This window comes from Cyanistes caeruleus, chromosome 7, assembly GCF_971803275.1.
Source record: "Cyanistes caeruleus chromosome 7, bCyaCae1.hap1.1, whole genome shotgun sequence".
NCBI lineage: Eukaryota > Metazoa > Chordata > Aves > Passeriformes > Paridae > Cyanistes > Cyanistes caeruleus.
This window is the reverse complement of record NC_141707.1, coordinates 30679762-30705519: the sequence shown is the minus strand read 5'-3', so window position 1 is coordinate 30705519 and position 25758 is coordinate 30679762. Positions and strand designations below refer to the sequence as shown.

The window sequence follows — 25758 nt, the reverse complement described above, 5'->3', positions numbered from 1 at the left end:
ATCAGTGGGTGCTTTCTCACTGGCTTGAAGGACCCGGCCTTGACAGTGCTGGAGTGAGGAACTTTGGCAAACATTTCACAGCTGCTTTATGTTTTCAAGGGTCAGTTCTGACTGGCATCAGATTGGGACTTACTGACCTAGAGGGGAGGCGGCAGAGGGAGAGGCAAAACCGAGGCAGGCAGCAGACAATAGCCTTCCTTCCCTTGAGCGGTAATAAACCACACTGGCGTAAGGGAAACTGTTCTTGCAGGTACTGCCTTTTGATTAGATATCTGAGAGTCATAAAAAACTTCCTGTCATGAGGTTGAGCGTGTGAGACAGCCCTGCCCAACTGCTGTTTTGGATAACTTAATTTAACCTGCTCAACTTGCCTCCTCATAGAGTGGAATATTCTGCTCTATTTTGCCTAAATTATTAAAGACTGATGAGGTTTCCATCCTAGAAGTGACTGCATTTCAGTGATGGATGAGTTGATTCTTCTGTGGATACAGTAATCAAGGCATTTTTCAGCATCTTCAGCATGAAAGGCACAATATAAATGTGAAATATTATTTTGTGCCATGCAGCTGCTCAAATCTCAAATACACATTATGTCTTGGTAATATAGACAGTGTTTAAGACTGTTAAATTAAACTATTAAAGCCTATAGAAAAAACCCAGAGATGACAGAGTGCAAATTAAATCTGAATTATCGTTAAATTGCTGTGCCAGTAGTTTTCAAACACATTCATAGTGACCTGGAAGAGATCAGGGGGAGTGGAATGACATTCACACCTCCTAATTGGAGTCATTATCCATTCTTTGTTATCATGCTGCCCACAACAAGGGCATGGCTGGGACACCAGGGACTTGGTGGGAGCACAAGGATGCCTATGGACTACATTGAATGTCCTACCATCTCTCTGATTTAAAGCCAGGACACGGCCAGGCAGTCACCTGTCAGACAGAGATTTTTTAGAGGCAGTAAATGCCTGCAGGCTCGTTTCTGTGTGTGGTGACTGAGGCGGAGGTTGGGAGAAGAGTGGGACATGGTGCATAGCTGGGTTTTGCTCCTGAAAAATATTGGTCCTTCCTCCCCTCTTCTCTTCCCTGCTAACAGCCTAGGCTCACTGAGGGCCTCGGTGTACCAGGGGTTTGTTATAAAAGCTATGGACCTTCCTGGAATATCAGATAGAAAAGGAGCTTTTTAAGTTGCCTAAATGATCTGCCTGCCAAAACATGAGTGCACCTGATAGTACGTTCTCAGGTGCTTTGTCTGGTTCATTTCTGTCCAGTTGCAAGTGATGAAATTTTCAGAACTTCCTTTGGAAGTTTATCTCTGCTCCATTCTCTAGTAAACACTCCACAGTGCATTTTCAAGTTAAGATTTTGCCTTTGTTTTCCTCAAGTCATTACTCACGATGGTATCTCTGTGTACCTCAAAAAATCCTTTTCCATCCTTAATCTTTACAAGCTTGCAGGCATGTGGATAGTTGTTTATTGTGAGTAACCTGATGCCAATCCATCAGTTTGCTTCTTGGAGGACTTTATGACAGCAGAAAGTGATTAATTTTCAAAGCAGCCTTTAATCTGCAGAAAAGGAAACAAACTTCACCCTCTCCTTTGTTGATTGAATCTGGAAATGAATGAATGATACCTGACTCAAATTAGTTTCTAAACTAGTTTTCATTAAATACAATTGGTCAGTGCTGATCATCAGAAGTGTCTTGAAGATTGGCCTATGTATGTATATGGTACTAAAGTCAGAATGAGCTTAGTGATCGATATTCATTCAACATCTTAATCTGTTCAACAGGATTAAATGCATTGCCCCAGTGTCCTTGCAAAGCAGGGAAATAATGTAACTCTAGAGGAGGAATATTAAGGTAGAGAGGTTAAATGTGGTATCCAAAATATTGCCAAGCAACTCCTGAGTTTATCTTTGTGCCCATCTTTGTGCCCAGCTGTTTGTCATCATAAACCAATGCAGTTATAGCTGTGGAAAACTCCCTAGGATGGCCAAGAAAATCCGCGACTGACAAAACTGAAGGAAACATCTCAATGTGGCACCCCTGTATGTACTGCTGTATTTCCAGATCTCTCAACTACTTGTCTCCAGTGGCTAAGTTGGGACTAAACACAAGTGCACACACAACCTTAGTTCTGAGTACAGTTTATTTGTTGTCTGGGTGTTTTATTAGTTATTGGGCTCCTCTTCAAATGGTGGGAACACTGATCTTTATCCTTAAGTCCATTCCTTGCTTTAGGGTTAAAATATATTTCCTGTTTCTAGCATGGAACTGAGCCTCTTCCCATGAGAATTTAAACTCAAATATGCAATATTTTACATACTGCTGGACTATAAAAATCATACTAATTTTATATACATATACAATTAGCTCAGTAATGGCTAAAGATCTGTGTTCCTCCCTAGACTTACCATAGGAGAGCTCTTCAATTTCCCTGCTGCAAAATAAGAGGGTAACTAACAGTGTATTTAATTTAGTTATTTGAGGCCAAGACTGCTACGGGACATTTCTCTGTGGCTATGTCTTCTGGGGAGATTTGAATGAATGACCAAGAAGAATCTGAATCATCCAGTCATGCAAATTAAACCATTTCAATAATATGAGGGCTACTTTTCCTGATCCATAGTAATTGATGAGGCTCATTATATGTTAATATCACTCCTTTTTTTAATCTTACATGTAATTCTCTACAGTGTTTCAATGTGAAGGTATAATTAAGATTCAGATGGCAATTTCATTCTAGACTGCTCTCTACAGTTGCTTTAATAAAAATTAGAGCTTGGGATGCTATTTTCTCTAGAGGCAGAAAAAATATTCTTTTTGATACTTTAGATATAAATCCATTCAGCCACTGCTGAATTTTCTAATTGTGAAAAAATGCAAAATACCACCACTTCCAGGCAAGCACTGCTTCTCCCTACGCATGGTTCAGTGACCCTGCTGAAGTTCTTGTGTTCAGTACAGTTCCTAAATGCCCAGAAACTCTGACTTTCATGTCAGCTGTGCCCAGATCCTCCATCTACACGTTAATGTTAATTACCATTGCCCATGGTGCTTCTGGTACAGCAGCCAGCTACTCCAAGATCTGCTCCACCAAGATCTGCACCACCAAACTGCTGGGGGGTAAATCTGTGCGTGAACCTTCTTGAAATTTCATTGATACTTTATTTTACACATCAGGGGTTTATGTGGGGCTTCAAGCAGGCAAAAAGCCTTTGCAGTGGGGCAGGAGAGGCCCATGTGTGTCTGTGTCCTTGTGGTGTGTCTTTGCTTTGTGCTGATGCTCTACTTTGCCAACAGGCTATGGCTGTATGTAGCATTTGATGGTTGCCTACCAGTTGACTACACACATGAACTTAAGGCAGGGATGCGGCTCCTTGTTGACAGAAATGCTTTGGAATGTAGTGTATGGAAAGAGCAAACCAAAATGTTTCTGTAAGATCATGTGAGGAAAGACAAGTGTGGGTGTACATGAAAATATCCCAGTGAGCCTGCTGACACGGGTAGGGAGAGGGTGAGGTGGGAGTATCTGTGCCTTTGTAAAGAGAGTAAAATAGTCACCACCTGGTAGTGGGAATTTCTGAAGTGGATGGCAAAATCTCATCTTTTTTTATAGCAACCATTTTCTGGAAGTGACCATTTTGTTGCTGTTTAGTGTAGGCCGATATCAGGTGCTTCCTGAACCCGCTTCAGAGGTTTTCTTTGCTGGGTACTTGAGGAGAATGGGAGTCTGTCTGTCTGGAGCACAAACCTTGTGTTATGAGCGTGCCTGGCAGGGCACACCAGGTCATTCCTCTGCCAGAAGGGAGATGTGCATTTTACAGCACTCTCACTCTGAGTCCCCACGGGGTTCATGGTTTGGAACGTATAGAAATTGTCCCACCAAAGCCATGCAGTCTCCCTGGGGGTAGAAAAAGAGCAGAAGGGGAGAGGCTGCTGGTGGATGGGAGCTGTAGCCACCAGGCTGGGGAGGGGGGAAAAACCCCAGCTCAGTGCTGGAGTGGATGAGACAATGTGCACTTATCTCACTGTTTTTCAGTGAGGTAAGTCTGGGGGGATTCTGTAAGAGCCAGAGTGACCATTATCCTGCTCTACAGTGGGAAGCACCAAGCAAAATCACTGACTGTCTTTCTGACTCAGTTTCCCCTCTTGTAAGTTGGAGGAGACCATTTCCAAAGATGCAGTAAAGATAATTAGGGTTATACTGATGCTGTGGTGTGAGGGACCATGTGAGTCGCTCAGAGAGAGAGCTTTCTATCTGACAGCTGCTTTAAAGATGTAAAAAGAAATGCAAAAATTTGGCTTGACTTTGCACCATGTGGAAAAGCAGGACGTGTCTTTCAAGAAAGGAATTTATGGCAGTGTTCTAGTTCTGAAGGACTGCAAGTGGTGTGGGTCCTATTCTCCCTGGGTGTAACTGCAGCTCCTGCACCAGGCTCACACAAACATGGCAATCTGGGGTTGCCTGCCCATGCAGGTAGCTGCAGTGGGAGTATGTTGTCTCTGTGCCATTTGTTGTAACGTAATGTGAGTTTTGGAACCGAGCCTGTTTTTAATAAATTGTACCTTTCCTCAACTGCTTCCTGTCTAAATACTGTGTGTTAACCCAAAAATGAGCAACCATCACAGCAGCTGTCAGTGGATTTTTGTATGTTCTCAGCAAAGACCCTCTGAGGAATTTCCTTGTTAAACAGACGAACTATCAAAAGCACCTTTTCCTGCCAAAAAGGGCAAAAAGCACAGAAAACGGAGTGAATGTTCAGTGAAATTCTGTTGCAGTTTAATGAGATCAGGCCTTGGAAGGAGATCTCTCCTGACTTATGCCTGCTGCGAGGAGAGCCAGAATAATATGTGAGAATCTTGAGCATAAACCCTTTATCATCTTTGCTTTGACCCTTTTAGGACATACCAGTAGTTTTGATGTATTTCTGATGGATGCTGTTGCTCCTGAAGCCGAGCTGGGCTGGGAGTGTTTGTAGGGCATCATGTGAGGTCTTGGCTACTCATGGACAAACCTTAATCAGGGAGGCTCAGTAGTGTTGTTTCAGCCTTCAGTTGCATTTCAGATTTGATCTTGAGGAGGGAAATTACTGACCTCAGTTGTAAGAAAACAAGTGAAGTTTATCACCAGGTCTGTTTGTAAGTGAGTGAAACAGTCCAGGACTCTCCAACCTGATGGATTAAGTGGACATGTGGTATGGATCCAACAGATAGGAGAGAGTGTGGAAGCAGGCAGGGAAGAGGGAAAGAGGAAGGATGTATCTTCAGACATCTGGAAGTCACTGTTTTGCTTGCTGTATTGTTTTATGGTGAACTCCAAAGGACCATTTGTTCAATATAGCTGTTGGATGGAAAGCTGTGAGAAGATCAGGATGAGTGGTGATATGGAGGGATTGACCTAGAAAAGTGATGGGACAAGGCTTGATCGAAGCAGTAGAAAGGTAGAAACCTGGACTTTTGCAAAGAAAGAAGGAAAATTATCTGATTTGAAACAGAGAGTGATATTAAAGAGATTCTGTGTCTGAGAGGCAGACGAATTGATCACATGAATTAAGACTATTCATTTCAGTGGTAGGACAGAAATGTGCTGTCTGCCTTTATTCTGTCTCAGCCTGGGTTTAGCCATTTTCATTCTGAGTCACTGCTGCCCTTCTGTACAGAATTCAGGTGAAGGACTCTTTACTGAATCTAAGTCTTTCCATTATCTTATTTCTTTCCTAAGGGAGCAAGATTGATTCCCAATAAAACAGCTGGTTGATTTTTAAGATTCTAGGACTTGCCTATTTGTTTGATCTTTTGGTTTTGCATTTAACTGGTTGCCTCCTCTGTCCTGTCTCTAAATGACTTTCAGCAGTCTATGGGCATGGACTGTGGCTCTGTGTCCAGACTATCGCATGCTGCACCACTTCTCCAGGGATTCCCACCACATTGTCAGCTATGAAAGTTAATGAAAAGTGTTGTTCCCCTTTTCCTTTGGTGGTTTTGATTTTTATTCAATTTGTCCCTGCCTGTCAGGACTGAGTGACTGTAAAGGAAGGGGAAGTCACTGAAGCTCTTTCTTTACAGACCCTGAGCGTGCTCTGCTTCTTTCTCCCTATATTCCCAAGAGTAAATAACCAGTTTTTTCAAACTCTTGCATTTTCTTTATGCTTGTTTTTTACCCCTGTTGCCTTGACTTCATCTTCTGTCACTGAGATCCTCCTCTTTGGGGCATTTCCTGCTTCAGTGAGTAGGTTTGGCAGTAATGAACATTGGAGCATGGTCCAGGCCAACAGTGCAATACATACTTCGATATTTCTTATTTATTTCTGATTAATGTTTGCACACTAAACCCAGCTAGTTTCAGGTTAAAACATTTTTTTCTCTGTCTCTGACCACTGCAAACTCTTCCTTTTATGTAGGGGAGAAACCAATTTTTCCTCCTGCTTTTTAAAAGGATGCAGTAGTACTGAGGAGACTGGGTTAGGAAGCTGGCTGGTAATTTTGCATATTATACACAGGGCAGAATAGGACAAAATCTGTTCTGCAGAGTTACTCTGGTTGTGTAGCACCAAGCTCTTGTTTGTGGATGACGCAAATACTGTGCAGATGAAAAAGTGAATGTAGCTGTGTCTGGTATCTAGCTTATAATACCTTCCTGCAGATAACTTTCATTCAGCAGAATGTTGCTTATTTGACACACCATATCATTCTTGTGGATGGTACATTCTGACAGGACTCCAAAGGCTACTGGCTCAACAATTAAGGGTGCATATTTTAAGCAGTGGTTTTTGACAGATGCAGATAAAGCTGGCAGTCATTTGCCAGTGGCAGTATCCAATGTCACATACTTTAGGGAAGATGTGAGAAGTTACACGGTGCTGTAAAGGAGATTCCTCTGACTTGCAACCATCAGAACTGGCTGATGTCCTGAAGCATGTTGATGTTGTGCATACAGGTATGTTAGGAGGGGGATGCTGCTGTTATAGAGCAGAGCAGTGGTGGAAGCGAAGGTAGCTGGACCAGAATGGCTTGGCCAAGCGTGGAACCAGAGAAGGTCAGGATAAATTTAAACAGTGCAGTGGAAATGCTTGATTTTCATTACATTTATCCTTTATTTTAACTGGATAAATTAAGTAAATCACTTATGCAAGTCCATAGGCAAATATTGCAATTATTTTCTCAGAATTAAAATAAGCTTTGCTAATGAGTTCTTATGGTCTATTATGAAGCAGCGAAGACTTGTGAGCATCTGAATTATGTAGAACTTAAATGAAAAATAGGTGTGCTTTATTCATCATTACTTAATTAACCATTCTGCTTTCACTTTAAGCTGCTTTTTTTAATATTTGAGTGACTGTGATTTTGCTCTTTCCTCATGTATTTGAGTCAGCAGAGTGATCACTCAGTTTTGATATAATAACCATGCAGGAGATTGGGACCACTTGACTTCCTGTAATTTCTTAATTCCCTCCTATCAAAGAGAGAATTAAGACAGAATTGATACAGACAACTTGGCTATAACATCTCAATGTATAAAATGTCAACATCAGCCTGAAATATCCTTCCTGCAAGTCAGACCCAAGCACTGCCAACCCTGACATCAACCTGCCTTGCCTTGGGAGCCTGGGCCATATCGTTCTAGCAGGTGGTTCCCTGTTACAAAGGGAGATTAAATATCCCAAAGAATTCTACTCAGCTCTGTAAAACGTTATTAAAAAGAATATCCCAATAAGGTTTGTGTGTTTTTTGCTCTCTGGCTGTGCAATGTCAGGGTGCCAGGCACTGCGGGCTAATTTTGTAGGTGTGGGAGGGCACAGACACAGTGTAGTTGTCAGACTCCACTCCTGTAATTTAAAGGAGGCATTTGCTGGAGAAAGGCCCACATAGAATTGCAGCAGGTTTAGCCATGGTTATGTGGGCAAATCCATTTTCACTCAACACTATCAGCAGAGTGAAACTGAGTAGGACTGCAAATTGTGGAGTACATTGGCCCGTGGTGTAACAGGCAATTTCCCACTTGTGCCCTCAGGGACAGGCAGACCTTGCTGCCCAGACAGGCTCCCAGGCACCACCATTCCACCTCTTGTCTTCTCAGGTAGAAGTCAACTTGACTTTGCGGGCTTGGATTTTTCTCATGTTTTAAAGCTTCAGCACATCTCCACTTTCTGAATACAAAATAGTACCCTGTGAAAAACTCCATCGGGACAGGGACAATACAATACCTGCTGCACTCAACATGGAACTCTTTTATTCCGGTCTTCTGAAAACTTTGCTGTTCAGGGAATCCTCATCAATTAGGCAGCAGTAATGCAGAAGTCAGCCTGTGCTGATGTGCCTGAATTTGGTGGCTAACCTGTGCTGATGTCTGTGTGTCTCAGCTCAGCTGCTTTCCCTTCCAGATGTAGCTAAATGAGACCTGGCCCTGTAGACTTTTGTCTACACTGTGCTGCAAACAGTCTTGCAGTTCCATTAGTCTGCAGCACCTGGTACAGAATAATGCGTAAAAAATTAAAAAGGGCAACTTTCAAAAAATTATATAAAAAGGAAAGAACAGAGAAAGAAATTAAAAGAACATACCTAGGGCAGCTGCATGCACAGTGTTTCACCATTCTAGGGAGAGAATAGCAGATCTTTCTTTAATCATCAGGTCCAAGCTGCTGAATTGCTCTGGGATATCTGATTTACCCAAATATTCTATCTTACACTGTAACCAGACTCTTACTGCTGCTTATACAGTCTTCTCACAGATGAAAATCCTAAATAATTCCAACATTTCTTCTACTGTCTTTACTCCTTTGAACAGAAATAATGGAAGGAGGATAGAGGGATAAAGAAAAACACTAGTGGGAAGTAGAATCAAATCTGACTGATGAGACATAATGTAGTTAAGTAACAGACGTTAAGCACCTTTAACTAATTATTTATATATATATATTCTTCCAAAGGCTCATTTCTCCTGACTCTCACAGCCATGCAGTTTGGGTGTGTGTACGGCAAGTTGGCAAATAAGAAGCAAAACATTTGCCCATAGACTCACAAGGAGCTTTTCAGTTAGACAGAGGTGGTATAAATGCCAGCCTGATCTGATCTGTTATGGAGGTGAGTCTAACATCTCTAGTCTCTTAAACACAGAAAAACAACAGCTTTTAAATGGCTATGAGGTTTCAATTCCATTTGCACCCCAGAGGGACGCAGCAGTGGCCTGGTACTGATGGATTTATGAGTATATGTAATCTGACAGGAAGGTGGTCACGGGCTACACCACATGCTTAGTTATTGCACTAAACTACTTTCCTTGACTTGCACATCTCTATTTTTCTCCTCTCGTCAGGCTCAGGTAGTTTGGGGGATTCCCACCATTGATACAAAGATTGTTTCCTCATTGATGTTCCAGAAATCAGTATAAAACAGAACTAATTTTAGATATTAAACAAACATATATCAACGTTAGAACCCCTAGCATGGTGAGAAAACTCCTTCAGATGTTTTGTTTTTTTTTAAAGTTAAGAAGATTATTTTCTCTGACTAGCTGGAGCAAGAGTTATTTCAAATGTAAAAGGACAAGTTAGATTTTTGGGAACACTTTTAAATCTTTAGAATAAACATTGTCTTACCCACATTATATCACAAAATAGCTTCGTTTACTTAGCTGGAAGCCATGATGATTTTTCTTGAAAGTTATGAATTGCTTTCCTTATTCCTTTGGAGCCTTTTATTCTCTTTCAGAGCTAACCATTAACAAGAGAAGAATTAAATATTGATGGGAAATAAGGCAAACATTTTAAAGGGGCTGAAAATTACATAATTGTCATGACTGAAAGTGTTTAAATTAAATAGTAATATTTCAACTTTCTCCAGTATGTCACAAACCTACATGTGTACATTCCAGCTAAAAACAAGTGTCCTGTGTAATGGTTCTGGTTTTGCAGATGTATTCACCGTTAGCCTATGTGTGAAGACTACTAAGCAGTTTTTAATTAACTTATGCCAAATGTTGCATAGCGGTACATCAACAAGGACTCAGAGGAACAAATCTTCATTCAGCTCAGATCAATATATGTTGGTAATTCAGTGCACCTGTACGGAAATATCCTGCAAAGACACCTTAACTCTGACCCATAAGGCACTGCAGAGAGCAGAAGTCTATTTCAATAATTATTTCTGTAACAGGGATGAATAGAAATATATCCTCAGATGCTTTTGCACATATAGTAAGTTGCCCATATCAATCTTCCTGCACTAAATTAGTAAGTTACCTCTTGCAGAGTTAGGAGCTGATCCAGGTGTTCCAGCCATGTTAGCCCCAATTCACATCCTCTTTGATCTTGTAATAACTCAGTGGAAGCGAGTGGCTGTGGATTCATCTGCAGGTATCTCTTTCTTCAGCAGACTCTAGTTCTGCCTTTTCAACTCCTTGGAGCCTGCCTCCCAGGCAGTGTCAATGTGTAGCTGTGTGCTGTGAGTTTGAGTCTTTCCAGCAGCATTATGATTCAGATATTCCCAGGCAAGATGTGTAGCTGTGCTCCATTCTGCCGTGCCTAAATTGATGATGATACGTGTAGTACATATTTTGAAGATGGTGTGAATGGATTTGCACCCAGCTTAGGGATCCCAAGGTAGATCGGCCCTAAAATGTGAGAGGCTTCTCATTTGAACTGGTGAGACTGCAGAACATGATTGTACTGTCCAGAAGAAGGTAATACTGAAACTATATAAGCTATTATTTTTGTATGCAAATAAGAAATACCCTTCAGGAAGAAAAAAGCCCCAATATTATTTACTATGTAACATTTTTGAACACACTCCTGCTTTGCAATGCTTTTGTCTTGGCCATTTTCTTCTTTCTCTAGTGGACAACAAGTGCTTGAGTCTGTGACAGTCTCAGCTGGTTCAGGTATGCATGAATACCATCACCACATTTCTTCCAGTGGCCTGGGTGCCAATACTTAGCCTGAAGCAAGTGAAAAAGAGATCACTGGGTGGGTATTTTTTGACAAGAGCTCACCTGCAGCAAGAGATCTGCTCAGAAGAAAAGAGATCACCATGACAGATGTGGACATTGTGTGTTGCACAGAAAGAAGCATGGCATAGTCAACAGATTTCCTGCATAGCCAAATTTACCTCTTAACAATATGTGCATGGATCAGTCAGGAACATGATATATCTACTTTCATAATTTGTCCATAGTCCTATTGCCTTTCAAGGGGTCAGTGAGGTACAAGGATGAGAAAATTTAAATGTGCAAATGGTCAGTCTCAAATGGCATTTGTGTAACTCACTACCTTGACAGAGCTCTGCAGCAGCATCATTTCCAGTCCATTTTCTCTAGCTGATCTCTGCTTCCATACAAAACAAACCAGCTCCCAACAAACAGGAGTGTGTAATTTATCCATCCCTGAACCTCTTCAGAGGCAAAAGCATCTTCCTGTGTAAATCAATGAACTGTTTACATGATGGGGCTAAGAATCTGAAATCAGGGATTTTCACTTCTCAGTGTGGTTCCTATTTGAAACTTGTATGATCTCCCTGTTACTGCCAGGTTAGCAGCAATAAAACATTTTACTGAAAATCTTTGGCAAGGAGGGGTTTTATTTTGTGCTTTTCCTGTCTGACAGATGGTTTTTGGTTGAAGTAGGGGTAGAAATTCCCCACAGCAGTTGCAGGGAGACTTGGCCACATCCACTGGCATTAATTATAATAATTGTCCTTTGTAATTAGCTGCATGCCAGAGATGGAGGCACAACGTTGAGTCTCTGCTGACTCTGATTGTTGGGTCCTTTTGTGGATTGCTCTCCCACAACTGGGAAACAGATTGTTTGGGTTGGAATTAGAGAGTTGTAGGTAGGCAGCAGCTGCTCTTGAAATTTTTCTAATATGCTAGTTAGATGTGTGAGTTCAAATTGATTCTGTTCATTTAGCAGCCTATTCAATGGGGGAGGAAGAACAACATGAGTCCCTGTAACTGGTAATGCTCTGTTCTGATAGAAGCTCTTCCTTAGATGACACTCAGGTATATTTGCAGCTCTGTAAATGATCAGTTCCTGTTCCCCTGTAAAGGTAGAAAAGAAGCTTTGCAGGTTCCTGCTCCTGGCAGAGAAACCTTTACCCATTGCATGTCATACCAGCCAGTGCAGGTGGCATTTGGGTTGACCTGAATTTGGTGTAAGCATTAATTCAGTAAAGTAGCACTACTGAAATTACACAGGGATTTTCTGCTTTCTGATTTAAACCTGGAGCTGATCTCACTGTCAAGACCCACGCATTTTATATATCAGTCTATGTAAGAAAAGAAAGGCTTTATCCCAACCTAACTGATGGTGAAGAGCCCAGGTTTACACATTTGTTTAGTAGGGACCCCTACCTTCTGTATTAGAATGAAGACAGTCCAAAGCTTTACAATTTTTCCTGAAAGGATTTCCTATCAGTGGGAACAAGGGACTTGGTATCCCTTAAACAGGAGTGATAATCTTCACTAGAACTGTGAATGTTGGAGGAGGGCTACTGCAGTAACCCACGTAAGTCATGCAGATAGCCAGGTTGGGATGATAGGGCTTATACTACTAAATTTTCCTCTGAAGCTTAGCCTTTATATCATGCCAATCATATCAAGCTGTGAAGGGCAGAAGTCTGCTAGCATTCCTAGTTGGCAGAACTGTAACGTTCCCCACAGTGTACAACACTGATCACATCTGCAGCAACACTCTGGCTCCCCACAGCCTGTTTCACCCTAAAATCTCAATGCATTTCACAAATTCAAGTAACAAAGATATTTTAGTAAGGTGAGCAGGCAATCTAAGCACCAAATCTTCAGAAAGTTAGTGTTCATAAATATTAGAAGAACTGCTGAGACTGTGTTAGATTCAAATCCAGAGTTTTTGCTGAGCAGTCCTGCCCCTAGACATCAGACCCAGACCAGGTGATCTGCTGATGTGCATGATGCACTTCTGCTTTTGTCACAGGTCTTGGGCTGAGTTACAGCTGTGCAGTCTGGCTCCTAGCATGTTGTGTGCAAATTGGTGTTTCATGTTCAAGGCATGGCATCAATGCAATATTAAAATGAAATCCGATTTGTGTCACGCAGCCCTGACAGTGTAGAAACTACAGCGATGCTGGAGTGAGTGAACAGGTAACCAACCATGCTGAGCCACAGGATGGATGTTGTCCAGAGACACTCCTATGCAGTATGTTATGAAGCCTCAATGATAAAATGATTAACTTCTGAAAGCAAAACAAAGATATTCCACTTTATCTGGGGAAGAAATGCAGGGTGTCTGCCAACCCTGCACTGTGGGAAGAAATCTATGCTCTTTTTTTTTGGCCCCATGCCAAGCCAAGGCTCACTCCAGGGATGGATCTAACTTTGCTCTGTTCAGATTATATATGTAGGAGCACAACAATACAGCTCATTTTGGTGCCTAAATCAAAACTTCCAAAGAGTGAGAAAATCTACATTTTCCTCCTGAAACAATTGCATCAGATGACTTCATCTTATGATATTGCATTGCATTATTAAAGCTAAACTTCTAGGGAGCAGGTGGCCCGCTGATGCTATTTCACCTCCCAAGCTGGTTGGCAAATCTGTCATCTTAACATCAAGTGACAATAAATATTGGGGGTTGCAGTCAAGGGCTTTTTTCAAAAGCAGGGAGTTACTAATGGTAATGACTATTACTGTTAAATGTTTGCTTTTTTTGCAGAGGAGTTGACTATGGTTTGTACAATTAGTGTAGAGAGGAAAAGGAGGCAGCATTTTCTCTGAGGCCATTGAATTCCCAAACCATTTTGGGAGAGTTGGGACTATCTCTTCTCTAAATTCTAAGTGGTGTGTCCATGTTGAGGATTCAAGGGTTATTTTTGCAGGCTTGACTGGAGGAGAAGGCATGGATCAGAGCAGGAAATCCTTACTTGTTGCCTGTCTGCATTCTGCATAGTTTAAATCATCTCCAAATTAAAAAGAGAAATTTGAGTAGAAAGAAAACCCATATCCAGCATTCTCAGTATTCAAGGAAAAAAACCAAAACCCACAAACAACACAAGGGAAAGAATCTGCATCTCAATCTCATTGTTGCATTAAAGGAGATGTACTGAATTTGCAGAATGGCTGCAGCAAGTTGTGAATAATAAATGAAAGGGGAAAATTGCTTCCCTGTGCACAGAGAGAATGCAAACAGCTGTGCTGTTTGCCTGTGTGCTGTATGTACAGATACACTGGCATTGCTTGGGACCCATGAAGAAGAGTGTAGCAAATCCAAAGTTCCTAAGTTTTCCCTCCTGCTCTGGCTCAGTCCTTCAGAAAGTTTAAAATTCCTTTTATTGCTTATAATCAATTTTTGTTGCTTATCTCTTCTCCTCTGTTGGCAACTGGCCAGTTAAAGGGAGGGAAAAGGAATGAGAAACAAAGAGGCCAAATAAGGAAACACAAGTCTAAATACTTTATAACTAAGAGGTTTTTTCTTTTTGAACTCAACCTTCTCTTTTTCAGTGTTGTTGTTTATTTACTGTAGATGAGAAATCAGGATTTGTGGGCTTGGCAAAAGTCACTACATCGAGCAGTTAATCTAGAGAACAAGTCTTATCAGGAGTGGTTGAGCAAACTCATGTTCTTTAGCCTGGATAAAAGGAGGCTTGGGGGGACCTTGTTGCTGTGTATATATTGCCTGAAAAGAAGCTGTAGTAAGGTGAGAGTGGGTCTCCTCCCAAGCTGCAAGTGACAGGACAAGAGGCAAGAGCCTAAAGTTGTGCCAGGGGGAGGTTTAGATTGGATATTGGGAAAAATTTCATCTCTGGGAGGGTTGTCAAGTGCTGTAACACGCTGCCCAGGAAAGTGGTTGAGTTGTCATCCCTGGAGGTGTGTAAAAGACCTGTAGATGTGGCACTAGGGGACATGGTTTAGTGCTGGCCTTGACAGTGCTGGGTTAATGGTTGGACTTTATGATCTTGGAGGTCTTTTCCAACTGAGATGATTCTGTGATTCTATAAATTTGATATGACAACTCAGAATCTGTTCAAAATAAGGTTGATCTATCAATGCATTGCAGGCCATACCTCCAACTTCTTTTTTTCTTTATAAACTCCTGTTCATAAAAGATGACCTGGGCTGAGTTAGGGGGCATTTTTATGGTGGTATTGAGTAAGATTTAGGACCAGCAGGACACCAATCTTTTTCATAAGGTTATCTGAACTCAGGCCTTTGGAAGAGAAGGGAAAAGAACACAAACGCAGCTTAGCTTGAAACTCAGCTTTCATTTGAATAAAATAAGCTTTTAATTTTTTTAAAACAAGCTTTAAATCCTACACTCAAAATTTAAGCAGATGAGTGAATAGCAAAACACAGCTCAGAAAGCTGTCCCTCACTGCCAGGAAAGCCTTTTGTCTGATGTGGCAAAGAAAACACAGACAATTAGTCATTTTTATGCTTTCAAAGCATTGGTTTGATGGTGCCAAACTTTTTCTGACAGATCTCATCTACTTCAGTTATCTGCCATTCCAGTTTATGAGGTTTCTAGGGCAACTGTCATCTTCATAGTGAACTACCAGGATTCATACAAGGCTGCTTTTCCTTTAGCACTCCTAGATTTCAGTAGCTCACTTTTTAAAATTGCAGCAAAGTATTATTTTTTTTGAGCACAGGCGAATGATTTCTTGTTTTGGATTTTTGCAAGCCTGGTGGTTAGGAAGGCACCATCTTTCTCCTTTGTCAAGTGTCTTCATAGGCAAGGGGTCTTAGCTATGAATATTGTTGTAACTCTCTCGAACTTTGTTGGGAGAACATTAGCTCCATTGCTCTGGAAAAAAGTAATTGTCTGAGCCTGGAAGCTGGGCTTATCTCAGGAAAAAGAGAGGTGAAGAAAAAGGCAGTGGAAATAAAGAGCTCTGAACTGGAACTGCAGAGAGGGGGAGCTCATGAAATTGCTTCTATCAAAGACTCAGTGCATCTGAGTGAAATGATATGGGATTATTTGTATTGGTAGTACCCAGTCCTAAAACGACAGGAGCTCGTTTCCTGGCTGAAAGAGATGGGAACCTTTGCCCTGTAAGCCCACAGACTGGGGGAGTTCAGTGGGATACTGTGGTTCTGGAATGCTTGTTCAAATATGTCTATTCTGTGAAGTGGGAAAATCATTAATCATGCTACCTGGAAGAAATAAATAATCTGATTAGTCTGAAATTCTATTTTTCTGGGGGAAAGTTGTATACATGCTATGATAATTAACTATGTTTGTCTCTAAAGTCAAGTCTGTGTTCTTAAAACACTTTATTGTGAAATGAGATCATTTTATCATTCCAAGTAAGATGGATTGATAGTGATAAGGAGATGTAAGGAAGCTGCACCACTGCTGGGTGCAGTCCAGACACAAGGCATGGAGTTCCACTGATGTATTCACAGAGATGTTCCCCTTTGTGTTAATTTTGTGTTCCAGTGATGCCTGAGAGCTCTTTGACAGCACTTTTAGGCTGGATGTTGTGTGTTTGAAAAGCATCTAGCATGTTGGTGGCAGCTATTGAGGAAGGAGTGTTCTTCACTGCCCAGTGGTATCATTCTTCCTGCACTGTGTAGAGGCGGCAGCTGAACAGCATTGATCATTCAGATCTCCGTTTCCAGGCCAAAATGCTACAAAGGAGCTTGCTGGCTCAAGAGCTTGCTAAGGATAAATGGGTATAATGCTTTTCACCAAACCTTCTCTATGAGGGTGTAGAGGGGCAAGGAAATGCAGTTTGCCATTGAAAATAATTGATAAAGTTGCTTGCTCTTCCAGCTGGAGCCTGTTTGCTAACACCATCCACCCCAGCCACTAATGCTTTCCACTTCCCTGATGAGTCGCCATTTTCTACTGCTGGCTTGGTGTAAGAATATCATGAATAGGATTTTTTATTTATTAGCTGTGTTAATGTGGCACACAGGAGCTGCATTACACTGGGCACAGTACAAACACATTTATTTAGACTTGTGTGAAAATTACTAATGAGAGAAGATGGCTGGCCAAAGCTCTAGGCATTCTGACACCTCTGAATAAAACAATGACATCCCAACAATGTTTAAAGTGATGATTCCAGCAGAAACTCAGCCAGCTGCTTCCAGAAACTCCTACAGAATAACATTAGCCTTCTCTAAAAAACAGTAGAGTTCACAAATGTTAGGAGATGGTCTTTGCTCTGAAGTGTTTACAGTCCAGAGCCTCCATCCTTCAGAAAAGCATCTACTTATTTGATGCATCCAGCGAGAAGTGTTGTTACCTATCTTCTTTAAAATTGTGCATGCCTTTGGATGGTCAAGACAGACAGCAAAGGGGAGAATTAAGGAAAACTCTTACTTGCTTGAAAAGAATGAAAAAATGGAGACTTAAAGCTGAAAGGACTTGCCTGAAGCTATAGAGAGAGTCAGTGGCAGAGCCCAGAATAGAAGCCAGATGTTCCAAGTCTGTAGCAATATGACTTAACAAGATTTTAACAGTGATGTTTTCCATCAAAGTCTGTTTTCATCTTCCTTTTGATATTTTATTTTATTTTATTTTATTTTATTTTATTTTATTTTATTTTATTTTATTTTATTTTATTTTATTTTTGTAAAGAGTAGTGAGGGGAGTTTCAAATAAAAATGGTACACTGAGAAATATGAGCTTTGGGATATTTGCTAGGATTCTGATTTACCATGAGCAAGAAGAGATGCTCTGATGCTAATTCTTAGGTAGGAACCTCAAAGATTGCAAGAGTCTATAAATATTTGCTTTATTTGCAGTGAAGAGTACAGGAAGTTCTGAGTTAGCCTAATTTAAGCTTCAATATAGGCTATTTATGTACTACCTCCTGGGACCACCTCTGATTACTGAAAGAATGACCTTATTGGAAACCAACAAGTAGGTCTGCAGTTAATTATAAAGGGTTCAGAGCTTGCTGCAGAACCCTAACAATGGCATTTTTGTGGATGATGTTATGTGTTTTTACTTAACCGTTCAAATCAGGAGAGCTTAAACAGATGGCGCACACTTCCCTGCTCTCTGAGAACACCTAGAGAAAGACACTGATAATAACTGAGGGAGGCCAAGCCTAACAGGTCAGGAGAAATGGCAAAGCTCAGGCTGTCTGGCCTCACTAATTACCATCTGAAAGCAATAATGAACTGGTCAGTGGGGTCAGGAACAGGTGATGCTATGTGGAGAGGAGAAAGGGGGGTTTGTTTGTCTTCTGCATTTGGAAGAAGTGGTTTGGACATTGTTGCCTCTTTTTTAATTTTACAATAACAACAGTGACTTAATGTAATCTAAATGTGGCTTTTGGAGAAAATCTGCTTTAGGACTTTTCCAAAATAATTTCCTGAAGGAAAAAAATCTATCAGTACAGTTGAGGATAATGTCTGAAGAGAGAAATGTAAAAAACTGACTTATGGGGCAGCAAGTTTATACATGGGATGATGCTCCTCTGGGGCATCGTAGAAAATGATTATACCAGATTTTGTTCATCAAGGCAAAGTAAGCTAAATCAGATACAAGGCAAAGCCCTTAGGAGGAACGTATTCAATTTAGTGAGGCAACTGTGATAGTAATTAAAGCCCAGATGGAAACCTTTGAATGTGTCTGGCGTCTGTGTATCCGCTGTGTTTTTTCTGTTAACTTGACATTATAAAAGGAGCACCCAAAGAATAAAGAGATGGTGTTTGAAATTTCATCAGTCAAGCACTGTCCCAAATTTGATTTATTGTAAACAATCTGCAAAAATTGCTTTGGGTATATATGATACAGGCAGGGAGTTTTCTCAAATGGTAATTCACAAAGAGAGAAATTGTACATTATTTCTAGATTTGTCTTTGCTGAAATGCAGTCAGGATTAATTACACCATTTGCCAACTCTACTGTGAACCTCTTGTACTTCGGACATATGGATAGAATTTTATTCTGCTGTTATATATTTTCTCTGAAGCAGAGTGCTATGTTCATTAGTTTATAAGCAGATACACTGCAAGATTTCAGTAAAAAACCCTATGTGGTTAAAGAAAGTAAAAATCAGGAATTAAGAAGGGAATCACTGTCCTACTTTTTTTCTATAGTACACAAGCCAAGAGCAAAGGATGGTACTGTATGGAAACACTGCTTAAGGGATAGCAAAACGTGAGGAGTGATTTGCTATTCCTGCTGAATGCAGGGCTGGGGGCGGCTGTAACTCTGCTGGGCTGTCGCACGCACTGGGAGCCTCAAGTGTCTCCTGCCTTGTGTTTGAGTCATTACTTTATCTGGAGCAGACAGACTGCTTGCAGTCCCAAATCCTCCAGCATATGCACTACTTGATGCCTAGTACAGGCGTGTATGTGGTGCTGAGATTTACTACTGGCCCCTGAGTAGCTGGAGAGCTGTAGCCCCTGACCAAGTCTGCCCAGTTTGACAGGCCAGGCTCAGCATGCTGGGCTGGCCTCAAGAGCATGGCAGAAGAGCTTGGTATTTGGAGCAAGAAAAAAAATAAAGAGGGGAGAGTGGAGATGCTCCTCTTCAGGTGTGATAAATCACTTTTCCCTTTATAATCTGTAAACACTTATTTAGGGAGTTTAGAAGCAGTCTGTTTCTCCCTAGACAGTTTATTGGCACGTTGTAATGTTACAGTTCCAGGCAGAGCTGTAGTTAAGCATGTAAAATTAGGGGCAATATTAATGGTCATTAATGATGCTAACTCCAGGAAGAGGTGTTTTCTCTTAGTTTTCATTACCTTTATGCTGCTAATGGCTTATATCCTTTCTATATAAATCTACGTTACCAAAATTCTCCTGGTGGTTTTCACTTAAAAAATATCTCCATGTGATCATATTTCCTCCACATATATTGTCAGTCTTCATTATCTTTTTTCTTTTTTTTTTTTCTTTTTTTTTTCTTGCACAGAAGTATATGGGGCCTCTTTTGCAGTCTATATCCTGAAATAACAACAAAAAAATCCAATTTCTTAAAAATATGAGGCTTGCTATTAATGGAGAATTTTTGAAGAGCTCTGCTCCTAATCCATCTGCTCTGTGACTTCTGAACTCCCTGCAAGTGGTTCACTGCTCATTGATGAGAAACCAAAACCCTGAGTCCCACGACTCATGAATTTGAGACAGATTAAATTTTCAGATCTAATTTTATTTTAAACTTTATTTTACCACCACATTTAATATTACAGGGCCTCACAAGTGACTGTCTATGGAAGATATTTTTTTTTACATTAGTCAGGACAGCACCTATAACCTTGGAAATGGAGTTGCAGCATTCATGGGCTCTGTGATCAATCCTTCTGAAAGGGATGAGAGACTTGCAAGTTGATAAAAGACTTCAGTGTATTGCAAAGGAGGAGCTTATTCCTGATCACCTTTTCAAACAGCTCTTCACTTCTCATCCTCTGTTTAAAGACAAAATAATTGTAATTAAAAAACAAAACAAGCAAGCTAACAAACAATTACCTTTTTTAATTCCCTACGACCAATATCTTCTAGAGTTTATAAGACCACAGGTTATATTTATGGGTTTTATACTTCCAAAGGGGATCTGTGATGCTTTTGTCTGCAGTATCATTGCCACCATGGGACTGAGGTCTGAATCTTACATCAGTGTACATAAGAAGAGGCTTGAGAGATTTATAATGGGAAAATGCTGACAGCTCCATAATTTACTGCAAGGCTAACAGCAGCACTGTAGCTCCTGACAGCTCTAAACCCTTGTTCTCTGGGATGGTTTGTTTCTAATACATTCCCTTTGCTGGATCTTCCCCCACCCTCTCTCCGGATGAATGGACCTAGGCCTGTGAATATCTATATTGCTGCATTTTCCTTTGGTATTTTAACAGCCTTTCACTTTTAGGACTTCCCATTGTTGAAATTTGTAAAAGATTTCAGGAACTTCACAGCAGAAAGGCTTTTTCATATAATTTGCCTTTTTTTCTTGTTGTTCTTTCTTCAGCCTGGAGTATGTTACATATTCATTGTCACACCGGATACTCCAGCAGCAGCTTTACATTTTCAAGCCCTGGTACTTTGCTGTGTCCAAAAAATGGGTAGACACCAAACAATACCTACTTTTTAACTTATTTGAGAAGAGTGCTGTGCATCTGCATAATGGTTTCACACAGAAAGTGCTTTATCTTCATGAGTTAGTGAGTCAGTTTAGGGGTATTCTATTGGCAAAAGCTTTCAGAGAAATTATGCATGGTAAATTAATGAAGGCCGTCTGAGGTATTATTGTGTGTGAATGCACATGCCATTAGAATCAATGGCTGGCTGAAAAAAGTTAACGGTCATTAAGGGGCTGTTAAAAAGGCGAGTGGACACAGATTTACTCTCTTGCAGGGCTCTGGTTGGGTTAGGTGAAGACAGAGATTGCTATTTGCCTCCAGGCCACAGGACAGCCCAGGCTTTGTGCTTTCCTGTCCCCATTTCTCTTGGCTCCTGTCAGTGGCAGATTTACGAGACTGCAAGAGCCTGTCTTCTGAGGAGGTAGAGAACATCTTCCAAGCAGGTAAAGACTTTTGCATGACTTTTCATTAGTTTACAAGTGGCTGGTAGCAGAAAGTCCAAGTGGTTGAGCTTGAAATGGCTCAAAACAGTGTCTCAGTGGTGTTGTGAAATGGAATCTTTAATGGAGAGGTTGACAAAGAGAAGGTGCTGTTGGTTTTGGATGATGCCACCCTATCTGATGGCGAGTCTTTAAAATGCTCACTCGAGTTGTGAGGTATTGGCTCCAATGAGACAGGAAGAAAAGAGCACTGCAACAGATCTGACCATTAGCCAGTGGTATGGAAAATGCTGAATGCCAATTGGAGATTAGGCAACTGTGTGCCACTCCTGGCAATTCAGCCAGGAATTTGTCATACGCAGAACATAAGTGACACAATCTGTTTTTCCTGGGCACCTGTATCCCCCTGGGCTGTATCCTTTCCCTTGAGCAATGTGGATTTTTTTTCCCTGCATTGTATTTTGAATGCAGTGATTCTGAGTGAAATAAAATCCATGGGGAAAATTAGTGATTTGATATCTTCTTGCTGCTGCCAAAAGAAATGTAAAAGAGTCTTTGATCTGGTGGCTCTAAAAAAGTGAGCTGGACCAGTTACTGATACTTACTGACCTAAGTAAGTGATAAGGTGATGGTGTCGAAGTTTAATTAGTCTTGATCAAGATAAGTTTTTAAGATTTAGAACTAGTGGCCTTTTGAAGAAGTAAGGCTTCTAGTTGTCATTTAAGTCACAACATGTCCTTTTATCATACTTTCTGTGCCTCCAGCAGGAACAGTTTTTATTTTAAAGGGAAAGAGAAATGGTTCATTTGATGGGGATTAGCACAGACAAGCTTACTAATATTTGAAGGCAATTTCTCTGCCTTACCTTTTTCCCTATTTCATATCCCACAGAGATTACCTCAGACTGCCGTTGTTAGTCACTGTTATTTATATAAAGATATGTAATGCATTTGTGCTTGAGGGGTCGTCTGTAACGAGGTATGCAATTTTCAGACTGTAGAGACTGGCAGGAATTACTGTGAAGAATTGCTTTCCAGTGACAGCTTTATCCTGCCTGTAATATGTCATTGCGTGTGACTCTCAATTAATCACGCAATAACAAAACATTGCGTCTGGCGACAATGGTGTGTCCATTAATATCGAGAGGCAAGACTCAGCTTTATGAACACAAATGCTGTCCCCTGCCCACTCGTGCACTTTAATCAGCAAGTCTCAGCACAGAAGGAACATTTCTCTCTTCTCTCCCCCATCATCCTCTATTGCGATCTATTAAGCTGCAATCCATAACGTCTCACGTCTCTGTAATGGTGTGATGGTGTGTGGTGTTAAATGATTGCATGAATTTGACTTTGTCTTGCTCTGCCTTGACCTTGGTGTCATCAGTGGCTTCTCTTCCCTCATTTTCAAATTGAGAGTGGGGAGTTGGAAGAGAAAATGGAAGAGTGACAGAATGGAGATACTACACAGGAGGTTTGATGTTATTCTTTGAGAAGATGGGGGAGACAAGAGGTAAGAGAGGAACCATTGCTGAGAGATGAAAATGCAATGATTTGCAAATCTGCAGGAGAAGAACTATCATGCTGTCGAGCTTAACCTGTTCCACAGACTGAAGTCTGCCATGTGCAGGACCTCATTGGTAAGCAGAGTGGAAACCTTGCAGTCATTCTTCCCTTTGCTCGTTCTGCCATTTATAAAATGATTTCTAAGTAATATATCAATATAAGTAAAATCCCTAAATCTCATTGTGTTTTACAGCTGTATTTATATCATGAACAGAAACGTAAAGAGGCACCTGGGTGTTCTGTGCTTGGGCTACAAAAAGAGACACCCTGGTCCCAGTCACCAAATATGAATTCCTGTTATTACATCCAGCCGAGTTTAGGCATAGATTCTCACTCCCCTGATAGGCTTAGTTTGTTTTTTTTCAGTTGATTTATTTTGAGTTGGTATTGAGGTTTTACACCCTGTGCAACATAAATAGCAAGTTTGGTAGTAATTAGTGTCAATGGTCTTGTTATTTTTTTGTGAAGAAACCTGATTTTTAAAAAGTGCTTGGCAGGACAGTCTCAGAAGAATCTCTTGAGCATCCTCAGTGCTGGTATACACCAGAGCATTGTCATGTTACATGCAACAGAGGAAATTAATTATTGCATCTCTTCCCATGGGTTAGTACTGTTTGTGAATTTGTGACACATTTGACTGGTTGCATTGAAGAGTGCACACTGAAAGCGGCATTTGGATTTTGACAATGGTTTGTTGGGTGCATTGCAGTACTTTCACTTTTTGTAAATAAAAAGCAAAAGCCTTTGGGATTCTTAGCAATAAAATGGTTTGTAGCTCCTTGGGGAATTCTTCATGTTCTGGCTTGCTGAATCTCCCCATTGTGTCTGAATTATCAGCCAGACAATAGAAAGATAGTTAATCAAGGGTTTAGGTCAAACATGGTTATTCTGGAGTAAATGCAGTATTATACCAGCACCATACAAAGTTCTTACGCTGTTTGGGCAATATGACTTCTGCCAGTTAGCAAGAGTATTGGTTTTGGTTCTTTAATTAAGTCTAACCCCATCTCCCCTGCTGTATGAGCAGTGGATCTGACAAGATGCTGAACTTGCTAAACTATATAAAATAAAAGCACCTGCCCTCCCATGAAATTGAGGGCACTCAGCAGTGCAAAAGGTGTTCTCCTTGGCGATCCCTGGCAGATACAAACCAGCGCAGCTTCATAAAGCCATTTGCTGCCAGGTGTGGGGCTGCATATTTGCATCAGGCTTTTCCATCAGGTGAAGGCTGTTAGTGCATGTGTTAGGATCCAAGCAGACACAGGGGAGACCTCCAAGAAGGAGGGTTTGTAATCAATTTCTCATTCCCAAATTATTTTTACAGGGTCCCCACAGTATGGTGTTTGAGTAACAGAATAATTTCCTAGCTATTAAGTGCCTGAAAATCAGCAGTAATTAACTTAGCACAAGTTCTTCTCTTCCTCTCCCTCCTCTTTGCTCAAAAAAACAAACAAACCCCCTTTCTCAGCAAAGGAAATGCAGATGGAAGCAGTCTCTTCTGCCTTAGTGCAGTCATGTACAGATTACATCTTTTTCCCCCTTTCAGTTCTGTGAATAACATAATTGCTTTGTTATCCCTCAGGGGATTTGTAATATTAACATTGGTTAATGACATTAATTCAAGTTTTTACCATTAATAAAATGGCATTGCTTAAAATTAAGCATTACATTTCAATTAGTAGTCCATCAAAGACTTTAATAGTCTGGAGCATTAAAGTGATATTTTTTTTAAATTTCTTATTAATTTTTTATTGTATCATGCTAATTTCCAAAGAGTGATTGAAAGCCCAGCTGATCCAATGAACGACCCTATCTGCCATGTTTCTTGAAGGAACTTCTTTCTTTTATGACATTATGCAAAAAGGTCACATTTCCACAAAGCAGGAATCTGTTTCAGTCACCTCCTGAATTCATTATCATCCTTTTTACTTTTTAACATGAGGCACATGATATACAGGCACCCCAGGTGGACATGTTTAAATTAATCTAGTAATAATTGATTCAGAAGAGATTTGGAGGACAGAATTTGCATAAAAGCCATAATGAGAGCAAATCCTCCAAGGCCAGACTGAGCAGCTAAGTCCCTGAATAACTTACATCTCCTAAACTAATTTGGTTATATATGCAGGATGAAGGTGTGGGGGCTGGAGTGCCATGTGATTGGAATTCATTACAAATAATTCATCTTCTCTAGGAAGGTTGGCCTCAGAGTGTATTAAAATTATATCAGCTCCCAAATGCTTGCTCAGACCCTGCCTCTGGAAGATGATGATGAGGTTTCTGTCTGAGGGATTGTTTGGGTATTTTTAAGCATTTCTGAGGCAAAGAGCTAACACCCCAGGGCTTGTCCTCTGGCAAGCTGCTTCTCCCGCCTAGTGGGAAACTATTCAGATACCCAATCTTGGCTGGACATCTGACTGTCAAAAACATAAGTGCAGAGGAGGATCGCAGCTTTCAGTCTCAGATATTCTTCCCTTCTATTCCAGAATGGAATTTCTTAGCTGAGTTGTAGATCATTGGATTTGCATTAAATCCTGGATCACTGTGATGCCTTTGGGAATTTAGGGAGTCCACTACAGGATGGGGACTCTGTACTGTTTAGTTAAAGTAAATCTGCAGACAGAGAAACTTACAACTGCAGTTCATTAAAAGAATGCACCCAAGGCCTTTTTGAAGGTCAGCTGTCCTGCTTGACTTTGCCTTTGCCTAAATACTCTTTTTGAGAAAAGCTCTAAAAGGACG

At 40.8% G+C, this 25758-nt stretch overlaps 1 protein-coding gene across 11 annotated transcripts in view; it reads left to right on the top strand.

Annotated features, from left to right (window-relative positions):
• SEMA5B (semaphorin 5B) overlaps positions 1 to 25758 on the top strand; it is a 281295-nt gene that overhangs the window by 118874 nt on the left and 136663 nt on the right. The window contains exon 1 of one of the 11 annotated variants that reach the window (XM_023931281.2): positions 21239 to 21457. The exons of the other annotated variants lie outside the window; for them this stretch is intronic. The gene's annotated coding sequence lies outside the window, so the exon portion shown is untranslated. Of the gene's footprint in view, positions 1 to 21238; positions 21458 to 25758 lie in introns of those variants that run through there. 11 annotated transcript variants of the gene reach the window in all.